The sequence below is a fragment of the Dendrobates tinctorius genome, unplaced genomic scaffold (assembly GCF_039654945.1).
Source record: "Dendrobates tinctorius isolate UK_male_01 unplaced genomic scaffold, ASM3965494v1 ptg000184l, whole genome shotgun sequence".
In the NCBI taxonomy this organism is placed as follows: Eukaryota; Metazoa; Chordata; class Amphibia; order Anura; family Dendrobatidae; genus Dendrobates; species Dendrobates tinctorius.
The window spans coordinates 398,354-415,080 of NW_027361851.1; positions in this window are offsets into that span (position 1 = coordinate 398,354).

A 16,727-nucleotide genomic window follows, 5' to 3' on the forward strand; every position below is an offset into this window, starting at 1 on the left:
TTCAAAGTTAGATCTACGGGGAGCGTATAACCTTATCCGAGTCCAGGACAGAGATGAGTGGAAAACCGCTGAAGGGTTGTTTGAAAATTTGGTCATGCCTTTCGGCCTGACCAATGCTCCAGCGGATTTCCAAAATGTCATTAATCATTTGTTCTCTGATTTCATTGGACGTTTTATGGTGGTATATTTGGATGACATATTGATCTACTCTCCTGATAAACAGGCTCATATTGGTCATGTTCGGGCAGTTCTCCAAAGGCTCTGGGAGAACTGTCTCTTTGCTAAATTCGCAAAAATGCTTATTTTTCATCCAAGAACTGTCTTTTTTATGGGGTTCATTGTGTCTGCTGAAGGGTATCGCATGGATCCTAATAAGGTGCAGGCCATTGTCGAGTGGGTTCAACCTTGTGATTTGAAGGCTCTGCAGTGTTTCCTAGGATTCGCCAATTACTACCGTAAATTTATAAGGGGGTTCTCACAGGTGGTTAAACCCCTCACAGACATGACTCAAAAGGGGGCCGATATCAAGAACTGGTCAACCGCAGCGGTAGCGGCATTTCAGTTTTTAAAAAAATGTTTAATGTCTGCCCCGGTTCTTATTCAACCGGACCCATCTGAACCATTTATTGTTGAGGTAGACGCCTCAGAGGTGGGGGTGGAGGCGGTATTGTCCCAGGGACCCGCCACTTTGACCAATTTGAGACCTTGCGCCTTTTTCTCGAAGAAGTTCTCCCCTGCGGAGAGAAACTATGATGTGGGGAATCGAGAACTTCTGGCCGTAAAGTTGGCCTTTGAGGAATGGAGGCATTTTTTGGAGGGGGCTGTCCATCCTATAACCGTAATTACGGACCACAAAAACCTAGCTTACATTGAGTCAGCCAAAAGGTTGACTCCCAGACAGGCTAGATGGTTACTTTTTTTTTCCCGATTCAACTTCTCGATCACTTTTCGGCCAGGATCTAAAAATGTCAGAGCAGACATAAAATACACAAAGAAAATGGGAGACGTTTATTAGCATCCTGAATAGGACCTGTGCACAATATATAACGTATGGGAATAAATATGCGAGAAATAGGAGGAAACCACTATGGCTAAATAGAGCTGTAAGGGGCGCAATAAGAGATAAAAATAAAGCATTTAGAGAATTAAAGCAAGTAGGTAGTGATGAGGCATTAAATAAATACAGAAGATTAAATAAATTCTGTAAAAAGCAAATCAAGACAGCAAAGATTGAGACAGAGAGACTCATTGCCAGAGAAAGTAAAAATAATCCCAAAATATTCTTTAACTACATAAATAGTAAGAAGCTAAAAAATGATAGTGTTGGTCCCCTTAAAAATAGTCTGGGTGAAATGGTGGATGAGGATGAGGAAAAAGCCAATGTGCTAAATGACTTTTTTTCAACAGTATTTACACAAGAAAATCCCATGACGGATAACATGATCAGGGATAAAAATTCTCCATTAAATGTCACCTGCTTAACCCAGCAGGAAGTACGGCGGCATCTACAAATCACTAAAATTGACAAATCCCCGGGCCCGGATGGGATACACCCCCGAGTACTGCAGGAATTAAGCACAGTCATAGATAGACCACTATTTTTAATCTTTAAAGATTCCATAATAACAGGGTCTGTACCACAGGACTGGCGTATAGCAAATGTGGTGCCAATATTCAAAAAGGGGACAAAAACTGAACTTGGAAATTATAGGCCAGTAAGTTTAACCTCAACTGTGGGTAAAATCCTGGAGGGTTTTCTAAGAGATACTATACTGGAGTATCTGGAGAAGAATAACCTTATGATCCAATATCAACATGGGTTTACAAGAGACCGTTCCTGTCAGACTAATCTGATAAGCTTTTATGAAGAGGTAAGTTCCGGACTGGACCAAGGGAATGCAGTGGACGTGGTGTACATGGACTTTTCAAAAGCTTTTGATACGGTGCCACACAAAAGGTTGATACATAAAATGAGAACAATGGGGATAGGGGAAAATATGTGTAGGTGGGTTAAGAGCTGGCTCAGGGATAGGAAACAAAGGGTGGTTATTAATGGAGCACACTCGGACTGGGTCACGGTTAGCAGTGGGGTACCACAGGGGTCAGTTTTGGGCCCGCTTCTTTTTAACATATTTATTAATGACCTTGTAGGGGGCATAGAGAGTAGAATTTCAATATTTGCAGATGACACTAAACTCTGCAGGGTAATTAATACAGAGGAGGACAATTTTATATTACAGGAGGATTTATGTAAACTAGAAGCTTGGGCTGATAAATGGCAAATGAGCTTTAATGGGGATAAATGTAAGGTCATGCACTTGGGTAGAACGAACAAGTTGTATAATTATGTGCTTAATTGTAAAACACTGGGCAAAACAGTCACTGAAAAAGACCTGGGTGTATGGGTGGACGACAAACTCACATTTAGTGGCCAGAGTCAAGCAGCTGCTGCAAAGGCAAATAAAATAATGGGATGCATTAAAAGAGGCATAGATGCTCATGAGGAGAACATAATTTTACCTCTATATAAGTCACTAGTGCGACCACACTTAGAATACTGTGTACAGTTCTGGTCTCCGGTGTATAAGAAAGACATAGCTGAACTGGAGCGGGTGCAGAGAAGAGCGACCAAGGTTATTAGGGAACTAGGGGGTCTGCAATACCAAGACAGGTTATTACACTTGGGGTTATTTAGTTTGGAGAATCGAAGGCTTAGGGGTGATCTTATTACAATGTATAAATATATGTGGGGACAATACAAAGACCTTTCTAATGATCTTTTTACTCTTAGACCTGTGACGGGGACAAGGGGGCATCCTCTACGTCTGGAGGAAAGAAGGTTTAAGCATACTCACAGACGCGGATTCTTTACTGTAAGAGCAGTGAGACTATGGAACTCTCTGCCATATGATGTTGTAATGAGTGATTCACTACTAAAATTTAAGAAGGGAATGGATGCCTTTCTTGAAAAGTATAATATTACAGGGTATATACACTAGTCTCCTTAATATTGCGTTGATCCAGGGAGCTAGTCTGATTGCCGTATGTGGAGTCGGGAAGGAATTTTTTTCCCCAATGTGAAGCTTACTGTTGCCACATGGGGTTTTTTTGCCTTCCTCTGGATCAACATGTTAGGGCAAGTTAGGATAGGATATGGGCTGAACTAGATGGACTTAAAGTCTCCCTTCAACCTTAATTACTATGTTACTATGTTACTATGTAGATGCCTTGTCACGCAGTCTAGATCTGGTGTCCCCCCGGAACCTCCATCCTCCATTCTTCAGCCTGGGGTGGTGGTGGCAGATATTTCTAATATGTTGGAACGGGAGATTCGGGAAGCTCAGTCTCTTGCACCTCCGACTAAGCCGGTGGATAAACTTTTCGTGCCAGCTCAGTTTCGCCTCAAGGTGCTCCGGGAGTTCCAAATTCACTTCTGGGTGGACATCCAGGGATCTCGGCTACCCGGAAGGCCATTGCTAGAGTATTCTGGTGGTCTGCTTTAGCCTCTGATGTTGGGGACTATGTGTCTGCTTGTGATGTTTGTGCCCGTGCAAAAACCCCCCATAGCCAGCCGGCCGGGGAATTGGTACCACTGCCAATTCCTGAGAGACCATTTACTCATTTGTCCATGGATTTCATCACCAACCTTCCCCCCTCCAGGGGTAATACCGTCGTTTGGGTTGTGGTGGACAGGGTTAGTAAGCAGGCAGATTTTGTACCTTTGGCAGCTCTACCTAATGCGGAAACATTGTCCAGATTGTTCGTTGTGGTGCGGTTGCATGGAGTACCCTTGAATGTGGTGTCTGATAGAGGAGTGCAGTTTGTTTCCAGATTTTGGAGGGCTTTTTGTAAGCGGTTGGGTATTGGTCTGTCCTTTTCATCCGCTTATCATCCTGAGACTAATGGGCAGACCGAGCAGACCAATCAGTCTCTGGAGCAAATTCTGCGTTGCTTGACCTCAGCCCGACAGGATGATTGGTGTTCTGTGTTACCGTTGGCCGAGTTTGCATTTAACAACCGCATAACCAGTCTACGGGTACATCTCCCTTTTTCTGCAATTATGGGTTTCATCCTCATTTTGGAGAATTTTCCCGTTTGAATTCTGGGTGTCCTGGGGCGGATGAGACGATCCAGCGGTTGGGGGAGGTATGGCGGGAGGTCCAGAGTAACATTACGAAGGCCCAGGACAAATTTTAATTTTTTGCGGGCAAAAAACGATCCGCGGGACCGGTGATTCAGATTGGGGATAAGGTATGGTTGTCCACCAAGAATATAAGGCTCAAGGTCCCCTCTGCAAAGCTTGGACCCAAGTTTATAGGTCCCTATGAAATTACCGAAGCAGTTAACCCGGTGACTTTTCGGTTGCGTCTCCCGCCATCTCTGCGGATCCCAAATGTTTTCCATAGGGCCCTTTTGAAACCTGTGAGGTCCGGTGAGGAAGGATCATCAGCTTCCCCACCACCGGTTTTGGTAGACGGGCAGTCGGAGTAGGAGGTGGAACGAATTGTCAACTCCAGGTTGGTCCGTCGTGCTCTTCAATATCTGGTACATTGGAAAGGCTACGGTCCTGAAGAACGGTCGTGGGTTCCTGCTCGATCGGTCCATGTGGATCGGTTGGTCCGGGCCTTTCACGCCAAGAACCCTGAGAGACCTAGGGGTCCAATGGCCCCCCATTGAGAGGAGGGTACTGTCATGATCCAGGACAGGGTTTCGCTTTGGCCCGTCCTGATCAGACTGGGGGTTAATTGTTCCGCCTCTCTCTGGCAGAGGGCGGCTATTTAATGCTCACTGGACCTAGGTCTGGTGTCAGTTATACTCATGCCCTCGGCTGAGTTAGTTGACCTTGTGCGTATGTGTGCCTTGTGCCTGATATCTTGCTTGCTTGTTTGGTTTTGATCCGGTTCTGCCTTTCCCTCTTGTACTGCGCTACCTCTCGTGTATGACTCTCTGCTTGTGACCCGACTTCTCTCTGCTCGTCCCCTTGGTACCATGTCGCCCTCTTGTGTATGACCTTTGGCTTTGTCTGACCACCTGTCTGTTTGTCCCTTCTGTGCCTCGTTTGCCCGTACTGTGTGTGACCTCCGTTTTGCCTGACTCTGAGTTGTATGGTGTCCTGCCATCTCTGAAAGCAGGACGCTAAGCCCCGCCCCCTTGCAGTCACATGACCATAGGTCCTGTGCCAGCTTGCTAACTTCAGTGTCCTCAGGTCCTGTGCATCTTTACTTTCCGGCGCTGACAGGATCCTGACACCGATAGTTTGAAGCACGCTTTGTCACCTCTGCTGCCCTGCTCCACAGGTATCTTTTAGCACTGTTTCTGTACTCAGGACCCGCGCACTGGCTCAGTGAGCGAGTGTAGTGCGGTGTTCCTGACAAAATGGTGGTGCTTCTTTCAATCCAGGCATCTTATTGCTTACCGAGGGTGGTGGCTGCGGTGAAGCGAGGTCCCAGGGTCGCTGCTGGTGGAGGCAGGACTGGGGCTATTCGTCAGACCCCAGACTGGGAGAAACGTGTGTTCGGTGGTGCAGGCTGCAGTGGAGCAGGGTACCAGGTTCGCAGCTGGAAGAGGCAAGAGTGGCTGTGCGGGTGTTCGGTGGTGGAAGTTGCAGTGGAGCAGGGCCACAGCTGGAGGAAGCAAGAGTGACGCTGCAGGTGTTCGGTGGTGCAGGGGAGTTTGCTGACATTTTGTGAAAGCCCAGAGCTCCCACACTGTTTACTATGCGGTGGACTCTGGCATAATGGCTACTGGGGAGGCACATGCGCAGATGGAGATCTTGGCGCTGATATCTCATCTCCCGAGATCTTGGTGCCGAGATCTTCATCTGCTCTGCAGTCACTGCCATTTTCATGCAGACATCACGTAGAGGCAGGCGCGGATGGAGATCTCAGTTTTCTTTCATCTGCGCCTGCGTGAGTGAGAAGCCAGACCCCGGAAGAAGAATGGCGGCTACCATATGCCGCTGCAGCAGGGCTACCACTCGCTGCCGTACCACCACCACTCGCCGCCGTACCACCACTGCAGGACCACCGCTTGCCACCATACCACCAACACACACCGCAGGACCATCGCTCCACCACCGCAACCCCAGCTCCAGGCCCGGAGCATTGCCCCCTCGGTAAGATCAGTGTTCGGTTTATAAAACGCACCCCCATTTCCCCCCATAATTTTGGGGATCATAAAAGTGCGTCTTATAATCCGAAAAATACGGTATTTTTTTCCCAAATTCTAAACTACACCAGATGAAGAAAAAAAGGCGACAATGTTGCTCTGCACAGTAACAGGACCGCCTCCCCCATTGAAAACAGTATCCTCAAAATTAAAATAAATACATCACTGCAGTAATAATATCCCTTAATTAGCCCCTATGGTAATAATATCCCCCATCCTGGCCCCCCTGTGTCTCATTCCTGGCTCCAGCCATATGTTCTCCCATCCTGTCCCTATGTGATGTCCCATCCTGCCCCATATGATCTCCTCATCCTGCCCTATCTGTCACATGATCCTGCCCCATCTGTCCCATAATCCTGCCCCATCTGTCCCATAATCCTGCCCCATCTGCCCCATGATCCTGCCCCATCTGTCCCCATCCTGCCCCTTGCTACTGCACCATGTGTCTCCATCCTGCCCCTACGCAAGATAAATACACTCCCTGACAGAAGTTATGTCGCTTATCCATGTTATGTAAATAAAAGCTTATAACCCGACGCTAAATTCATCTATTGGTTGTATAAATTATTCTTTTGAAAGCTGAAACCCTCCGAAATGTGGTTTAGGTTAAGAAAATAAATTGGCATCAATGCAGAAATATTGATCATTTAATGGACACAGAATGGTCACATTTTGGCAAGACAAAAATTTTGTCGGCCACAGAAAATAATGTGTTATTCAAACAAATAATTAAATTAAAATACAAATATATGTTGCATAACATTGGTGAATGACGTTGTGGTGCTATTAGAGTCATATTTAATATTTTGTGTGACTTCCATGAGCTTGAAGGACTGCATCCATGCGGTTCAACAATGACTCATACAATTTATTAATGAAGTCATCAGGAATAGCAAAGAATGCAGTCTTACATGCCTCCCAGAGTTCATCTTGATTCTTTGGTTTTGTCTTCCAAGCTTCCTCTTTCATCCTACCCCAAACATACTTAATGATGTTCATGTCTGAGCGTTGTCGTCACTACCCGACGCATGTGAATAGAAGTTACTTTACTGCTAATCACAGACGCCGCAGACATACTCGAGGAACGTGGACTACAGCACAGCCTCATGGGAATATTTTGGGGAATTGGTGAACAAGGGACAGTCTCTTGTTTTTATTTCTGTCTTTTTGTGTTTTCCTGGCAGGGACGCCATCAGAGCATTAGTACCCTTACTGCTGTATGTGGACCGGTGAATAGCAGTACAGAGGAGGGCCCAGGCTCCTTCTCTTGTGCTTCTGCTCACCGGGCCCCATCATGCACTAAAGCTCTGTGCATAGCGCTGGTAGCTGTTCCGGAGCTACGCATCTCCCTCCACCTTCTCAGGACTTCCGGTCAGGTGACAGTGCATACGCGCTGGCATGTATGAGGACAACAGAACCAGAGCTGCGTCTGTATGAAAAATGTTAATTTTCTCCTTTCTTTATAAAATGAATTAAATGGATGAGCAAGTGATAAAGTGAGTGGGGACTGCATATGATGAAGGGAGAGGGACTGCAAATGAAGCAAGAAGGGAGGGTGACTGCAGATCAAGGCTGGATTTAAGAGGTGGGTGGCCTGGGGCCCATTTTGGTGGGCGGCCCATTATTCAAGGTGTTGCAATATGTAATGCAAAAACACAAAATGAAACAAACGCAAGTTTCACAAGTTTATTTACAAAAATCATTTACACAAGGTCATTCAGGTAAAATCATTCATTTTTTACAATCCAGGCACTTTCCTTGATTTTCGTGCTGCAAAATCACTAATGATGTCACTAAAGTCCAATTCACACAGTATATCTGACTCGATGCTCATGATAGCCAAATTTACAAGTCGTTCCTGCTTCATGGATGTCCTTAATTGGTTTTCAACTAATTTGAGTTTGAGAAGGAACGCTCACCACTGCAGTTTGTTACCATCAAAATTAGGTATATCCTTAGAGCTATCTCAATATTTGAGAAAGTGTCCTGCACACCCTTTTACATGAGAAGCTTGTACATGAAACGTTCAGTGCTGATATCTTTTGGCTCTTCGTCTGTGAATAAATTGGCAAATGTTACAAACTGACACAGTTCATCGATAAATGTAATGTCCAAGTCATCTGAATAAGACTTAACGAGTTGCTCTACTCTGGCTTTAAGCTCGTCTGAAAAGAGTTCTTTCAGAAGGCTAAAAAAGCTAAATTTGCTTGTTATATCTTTATATGCTTGAAGACGTTGGTTAAGAGAAGCGATAAACTGATCAATGATAGGCAAGAAAGTTTCTGTTCTGTATTTTTCAGAAGGGCTGAGTTGTGCTTCTTCGTATGGCCATAATCCAATGGATTGAGACACAAGTTTCGGTGCCTGTGTCGAGTTATCATCTGAACATACCCAGATGAACCAGACAGCTCTTCACCTTGCTTCTCATAAATTTTGAAGGAGTCATGCTTTGATGCGACATAGGTTTTTAAGCTGGTCAGTGACGCCACAGCAGTGTTTAGATCAAGTTTTGCGTGTTGTAGATTTTTACTAGTAGCATCTGTTCTTTGCAGGATTTTATTCCAGAAGGTGGTGTTAATACCAATTTCAAGCTGATTCATTTGTCTTAACAGTCCTTCTCCTTCACACCGTACACAGCTTTTTTCTTCAAAGTCATCAGCAATCTGTTTAAGTAGATCTTTAATCTGCTGATAGTTCATGCTTAAGGGCCTTAGTAGCGTCTGCATCTGCTTGTTGTGACACATTTGAGAGTCAATGCTGTTGCTGAGTCAACATTTTTCAAAGCCTCAGTCAGGAGATGATGCCGATGCATTGAAACTGTGAAGAAGAGGAACAGCTTTTCAAGGAAGTAAAAAAAAATGTACAGCACTTGAGCAGCTTTCTACAGCATTTTTAGCAACCAGTTTTAAAGAGTGTTTGCTGTACAAGGAATCCAGAATGCAAGATTGTTCTTCTCTCTCACTTTCGCTTGCAGGCCGTTGTTTTTGCCACTCATTGCAGATGCATTGTCATAACTTTGACCGCGGCAATTTCCCAGGTCTAGGTCATGTCTCTTCAAAAATTCCAACAAGGCATTGAACATGTCTTGAGCGCCATGGCCTTTGTTTGCCATGAATGTTACAAGAGTTCCACAGGGCCATCTTTCTCCATATACCTCAATACAAGGGTTAGTTGGTCAACGTGAGCTGCATCGGGTGTGGAGTCCAAAGAGATGGAGTAGTATTTTGATTTGTTAACTCGAGAAATAATTTCTCTGTGGACTTGATCGCCCATGACATTGATCATTTCTTCCATAATTGTAGATAACAGGTAGTTTGTATGACCCTTGCCGCGACTGGCTTGAGTTTTGATATGCTGTGCAAGAAAGTCGTCGTACTAGGCGATGAGTTCAAGAATGCCCAGAAAGTTTCCATTTCTAGGTGATCCAACCAATTCATTATCTCCTCTAAATGCTAAGCCACGCTCGGCAATAAATTAAATAACATTTACTACTCGTTTCAATACTGGATGTAACAACCCTGCTGGCATCACTGCATGGCCTCCCATCCCCCGCACACCAACTTACTTTCTGCTTCAAGCCATGCTGTGAATTCTGTTTGTTGCCAGCTCCCTGCCTCTGCTCTCCATGTTTCCAGACTGTGTGTATAGGGGGGCGGCGCCTGAACTCTCTGGTTCTTATGCAGTCAGGGTGCACCTGTGTAATCTGTCCCTGACCAATCACCTGGAGCCCTTGACTATTTAGTTTCGCCACTCCCACTGAAACATTGCCTGTGCAATGTCTATACTCAGTTAGTATCTTGCTGCTGAGGAAGCCAGGCCCTGTTCTGTGTATCTCCTTCTCTATAGGAATACTCTTTGTCTCGCTTTGTACCTTGTCCGCCTGCCAGGAGGCAGAATATCCTGGCCCTTGAGTCTTGTTCCCAGTACCTTGTCTGTACTCTGTCCGCCTGCCAGGAGGCAGAATATCCTGGTCCTTGTGTCTTTGTCCCTGTGTCTCTGTCTGAACTCAGTCTTACCTCTGTCTGTCAGTCTCCTTGTTTGTGGTTCCTTCTCTGCTGTGTCTTTCCTTGTGTCCTCCCTGTCTGTGCATCTGCACCCTCGCAGCTTTAACTGTGCATCTGCACCCTCGCAGCTTTATCTGTGCATCTGCATCCTCGCAGCTTTATCTCTGCATCTGCACCCTCGCAGCTTTATCTGTGCATCTGCACCCTCGCAGCTTTATCTGGGCATCTGCACCCTCGCAGCTTTATCCGTGCATCTGCACCCTCGCAGCTTTATCTGTGCATCTGCACCCTCGCAGCTCTATCTGTGCATCTGCACCCTAGCCGCTCTATCTGTGCATCTGCACCCTAGCCGCTCTGTCTGCACGGCTCCCTAGCCGCTCTGCCTGCTCCGCACTCCTGCGGCTCTGCCTGCTCCGCACTCCTGTGGCTCTGCCTACCTGCACCTCCTGTGTGAACAGGTCCAAACCTGTTCCTTCATATTCCACTCCTTCCTGCCTGCATCCATACCTGCACCTGCTATGTGAACAGGTCCCTACCTGTTCCTGCTCAAGCTGTGCCCGCCTGTTCTGTGTCTCAAGCCGTGCCCGCCTGTCCTGTGTCTCAAGCCGTGCCCACCTGTCCTGTGTCTCAAGCCGTGCCCGCCTGTCCTGTGTCTCAAGCCATGCCCGCCTGTCCTGTGTCTCAAGCCGTGCCCGCCTGTCCTGTGTCTCAAGCCATGCCTGCTTGCCCTGTATCTGTCGTACCTTCTTGCCCTGTGTCTCAGTCTGCCTGTCACTCGCACCTGTCCAGGTGTCCTGTTCCCGAGTGGGATCAGCAGCCACAGCCAGACACCACCCTGGAGTGGCACCCGGCAGCTACCTGCCGCACAAGCCTGACCTCACCATCAGAGGCTCCAGTGAAGACCAAGGTAGCTGCCGTAGTTATGCCCCTTCCAGGGTAGTCTGGTTTGTGGCACAGTGGGGCCACAACCCCCCGGCTCGCGCCATTCAGCCAAGACGCGAGCGTGACACTGGATTAAAAACACATGTGACATGCACACATATGAACAAGTCGGTAGGACACTGTTCATACCACCCACTGACTCAAACACAAACAGAGAGCACAGAATGACAATTGTGCAGAAATATCCTGCCGTAAAACATATACCAGTAGTCAGCAAGTGCTGATAAAAACAAATACAGGGTATTTAGTCAATACGTTTTTTTGAAAAAAATGTATACCAAGCTGCTCCACGCATCAAGGTAACCCCTATTGAAGCAGTCCCTATCTAATGCATTTAAAACCTGAACATGTGAACAGTGTCTAAATGAACAGGATGAAGACAGGTGCTTCCTGGTATGGGCACGTGGTGTAAGCCAGCTCTTTATGTGCATGTCACACAAGAGAGGGGTGGGGTCTCTCAAATCATGCATAGGCACGGAAAAAACTGGATTAAAAACACATGTGACATGCACACATATGATCAAGTCGGTAGGACACTGTTCATACCACCCACTCTCTAAAAAACAAACAGAGAGCACAGAATGACAATTGTGCAGAAATATCCTGCAGTAAAACATATACCAGTAGTCAGCAAGTGCTGATAAAAACAAATACAGGGTATTTAGTCGATACTTTTTTTGCAAAAAAAGTATACCAAGCTGCTCCACCGCGTCAAGGTAACCCATATTGAACCAGTCCCTATCTAATGTATTTAAAACCTGAACATGTGAACAATGTCTAAATGAACAGGATGAAGACAGGCACTTCCTGGTATGGGGACGTGGTGTAAGCCAGCTCTTTATGTGCATGTCACACAAGAGAGGGGTGGGGTCTCTCAAATCATGCATAGGCACAGAAAAAGCTGGATTAAAAACACATGTGACATGCACACATATGAACAAGTCGGTAGGACACTGTTCATACCACCCGCTGACTCAAACACAAACCGCAAAGAATGACAATTGTGCAGAAATATCCTGCAGTAAAACATATACCAGTAGTCAGCAAGTGCTGATAAAAACAAATACAGGGTATTTAGTCAATACTTTTTTTGCAAAAAAAATGTATACCAAGCTGCTCCACCGTATCAAGGTAACCCCTATTGAAGCAGTCCCTATCTAATGTAGTTTGTATGACCCTTGCCACGACTGGCTTGAGTTTTGATATGCTGTGCAAGAAAGTCGTCGTACTAGGCGATGAGTTCAAGAATGCCCAGAAAGTTTCCATTTCTAGGTGATCCAACCAATTCATTATCTCCTCTAAATGCTAAGCCACGCTCGGCAATAAATTAAATAACATTTACTACTCGTTTCAATACTGGATGTAACAACCCTGCTGGCATCACTGCATGGCCTCCCATCCCCCGCACACCAACTTACTTTCTGCTTCAAGCCATGCTGTGAATTCTGTTTGTTGCCAGCTCCCTGCCTCTGCTCTCCATGTTTCCAGACTGTGTGTATAGGGGGGCGGCGCCTGAACTCTCTGGTTCTTATGCAGTCAGGGTGCACCTGTGTAATCTGTCCCTGACTAATCACCTGGAGCCCTTGACTATTTAGTTTCGCCACTCCCACTGAAACATTGCCTGTGCAATGTCTATACTCAGTTAGTATCTTGCTGCTGAGGAAGCTAGGCCCTGTTCTGTGTATCTCCTTCTCTGTAGGAATACTCTTTGTCTCGCTTTGTACCTTGTCCGCCTGCCAGGAGGCAGAATATCCTGGCCCTTGAGTCTTGTTCCCAGTACCTTGTCTGTACTCTGTCCGCCTGCCAGGAGGCAGAATATCCTGGTCCTTGTGTCTTTGTCCCTGTGTCTCTGTCTGAACTCAGTCTTACCTCTGTCTGTCAGTCTCCTTGTTTGTGGTTCCTTCTCTGCTGTGTCTTTCCTTGTGTCCTCCCTGTCTGTGCATCTGCACCCTCGCAGCTTTAACTGTGCATCTGCACCCTCGCAGCTTTATCTGTGCATCTGCATCCTCGCAGCTTTATCTGTGCATCTGCACCCTCGCAGCTTTATCTGTGCATCTGCACCCTCGCAGCTTTATCTGGGCATCTGCACCCTCGCAGCTTTATCCGTGCATCTGCACCCTCGCAGCTTTATCTGTGCATCTGCACCCTCGCAGCTTTATCTGTGCATCTGCACCCTCGCAGCTCTATCTGTGCATCTGCACCCTAGCCGCTCTATCTGTGCATCTGCACCCTAGCCGCTCTGTCTGCACGGCTCCCTAGCCGCTCTGCCTGCTCCGCACTCCTGCGGCTCTGCCTGCTCCGCACTCCTGTGGCTCTGCCTACCTGCACCTCCTGTGTGAACAGGTCCAAACCTGTTCCTTCATATTCCACTCCTTCCTGCCTGCATCCATACCTGCATCTGCTGTGTGAACAGGTCCCTACCTGTTCCTGCTCAAGCTGTGCCCGCCTGTCCTGTGTCTCAAGCCGTGCCCGCCTGTCCTGTGTCTCAAGCCGTTCCCACCTGTCCTGTGTCTCAAGCCGTGCCCGCCTGTCCTGTGTCTCAAGCCATGCCCGCCTGTCCTGTGTCTCAAGCCGTGCCCGCCTGTCCTGTGTCTCAAGCCATGCCTACTTGCCCTGTATCTGTCGTACCTTCTTGCCCTGTGTCTCAGTCTGCCTGTCACTCGCACCTGTCCAGGTGTCCTGTTCCCGAGTGGGATCAGCAGCCACAGCCAGACACCACCCCGGAGTGGCACCCGGCAGCTACCTGCCGCACAAGCCTGACCTCACCATCAGAGGCTCCAGTGAAGACCAAGGTAGCTGCCGTAGTTATGCCCCTTCCAGGGTAGTCTGGTTTGTGGCACAGTGGGGCCACAACCCCCCGGCTCGCGCCATTCAGCCAAGACGCGAGCGTGACACTGGATTAAAAACACATGTGACATGCACACATATGAACAAGTCGGTAGGACACTGTTCATACCACCCACTGACTCAAACACAAACAGAGAGCACAGAATGACAATTGTGCAGAAATATCCTGCCGTAAAACATATACCAGTAGTCAGCAAGTGCTGATAAAAACAAATACAGGGTATTTAGTCAATACGTTTTTTTGAAAAAAAATGTATACCAAGCTGCTCCACGCATCAAGGTAACCCCTATTGAAGCAGTCCCTATCTAATGCATTTAAAACCTGAACATGTGAACAGTGTCTAAATGAACAGGATGAAGACAGGTGCTTCCTGGTATGGGCACGTGGTGTAAGCCAGCTCTTTATGTGCATGTCACACAAGAGAGGGGTGGGGTCTCTCAAATCATGCATAGGCACGGAAAAAACTGGATTAAAAACACATGTGACATGCACACATATGATCAAGTCGGTAGGACACTGTTCATACCACCCACTCTCTAAAAAACAAACAGAGAGCACAGAATGACAATTGTGCAGAAATATCCTGCAGTAAAACATATACCAGTAGTCAGCAAGTGCTGATAAAAACAAATACAGGGTATTTAGTCGATACTTTTTTTGCAAAAAAAATGTATACCAAGCTGCTCCACCGTATCAAGGTAACCCCTATTGAAGCAGTCCCTATCTAATGTAGTTTGTATGACCCATGCCGCAACTGGCTTGAGTTTTGATATGCTGTGCAAGAAAGTCATCGTACTGGGCGATGAGTTCAAGAATGCCCAGAAAGTTTCCATTTCTAGGTGATCCAACCAATTCATTATCTCCTCTAAATGCTAAGCCACGCTCGGCAATAAACTAAATAACCTTTACTACTCGTTTCAATACTGACCTGACCTCCAATAATGCTCCTGAGCCTCGACCTGTTGTGTTAGCTCCGTATCAATTTGCCCAATCGCTTTTAACCTCATATTGAAAGCAATTGTAGAGTTCAGATGTTCTACTGACTGCTCATGACTTTTTATACGTTCTCGTGAATGTTTCCAATCACAGAATCCATTAGACTCAGATGCTGTAATAAAGCACATCAATCTGCATGTGAAGTAGTAAATGCATCCTTTAGAGGAAGAGAAGCATAACTAATTCCTCATTATGACTTCTCCATTATGATTTTGACGACGGAAAAGCCCAAGTGTTAACATCCTTGGAATATTGTGGTCCTTTCTAGGTTGCTGAACCGAGTGTGCAATGAACAAACTTTCATCACAGTGCTGGATTGTTGATACACCCCTTTTCAGCCAGTAATTTTGCATCTGTTCCAAAATAATGGATGGCCAAAGTCCAATGTCTTCACTCCCTGTTGGGCCCTCAACTTCACCTTCTTCATAAGATGTGCCACTAGCAGTCTCCTTTTCTTTGTGTTCTTCAGTTGTACACATTACTACTTCAGCCATTTCTTTGCCAGGATCAGCAACCATTTCCACTGAAGCATTGTCAGGTTGATCAGATTCTACAAGGTCATTACTCCTTTTTGACACTTGCCTTGAATGAACAGTGAAGAACTCGTCCAATTTTCTTGTCTTCGCTATCTCTTCTGTTGATTTCATTGTTTCTTTTGCCTTACGTCTTTTAGAAGCCCCAGACTCCCAAATTCTTGTGCGAGGTCTGTGCCTATCTCCTTCACGATTGTCCATGATGGTAATCTAAAAGTAACAAAATGACCTTGTCAACCCTTGAAGTCCTGAAAGGGAATTAAAGATTAAAATATGTACATATGTACAGTATGTATAGTGTAGAAATTTGGGCTGTCTATATCAAAGACTGCTGCGAGGCTCTATATGTCAGAGGCTGCTGCTGGGCTGTATATGTATGAGAGGCTTCTGCTGTGCTGTATATGTATATTAGAGGCTTTTGCTGGGCTGTATATGTATGAGAGGCTTCTGCTGGGCTGTATATATACGGGGCTGCTGCTGGGCTGTATATATATGAGGGGCTGCTGCTGGGCTGTATATATCAGAGGCTGTTTACCTGGCTGTATATATCAGAGGCTGTTGCTGTGCTGGCTGTATATAGAATAGAGGCTGAAGGGCTGTATAAAGTGTATACACAGCACTATACTGTAAACAGGTCCACACTATATACATACAGTATACACAGACACTGTAATGTAGGATATAGTGTGGACCTGTATATACAGTATGGTACTGTGTAGGACAGGAGCTGCAGGAAAGATACACAGACAGACACACACAGACACACACACACACAGACAGACAGACACACACAGACAGAGATCATACTTACCCACCTTGACACTGTGAAGACTGAACCACTTCACTCTGGATCTTCAGTGACTGAAGATCCAGACTGAAGTCCTGCCACGCTCCACTGTGGAGAATCTTCTTCTCGCGTCGACATTGTGGCTCCGCCTCCTTCCTCGAAGGTAGTTGAACTGAACAAACTCTCATCTGATCTAATCCGAGGGAGCGATATAGCTGAATAGGTAGCGTGGCGCGCCTAGAAGCTTCTGTTGGGATCGGAGAAGGCTGCCGCATGCCATAAGCTAAGCATTAGGTACAGGGTACTAAGGAAGTCTGGCTAGCCAGGTCAGTAGATGCTGAAGCAGGTGCCATGACTCTGCCACTCTGCCCCAGCCACTGAGATGTAGGACCGTAGCCAGGTCCCTACACTTTCAATAGTTTCTCTTTTGTTTCTTATCTTTAGAAACG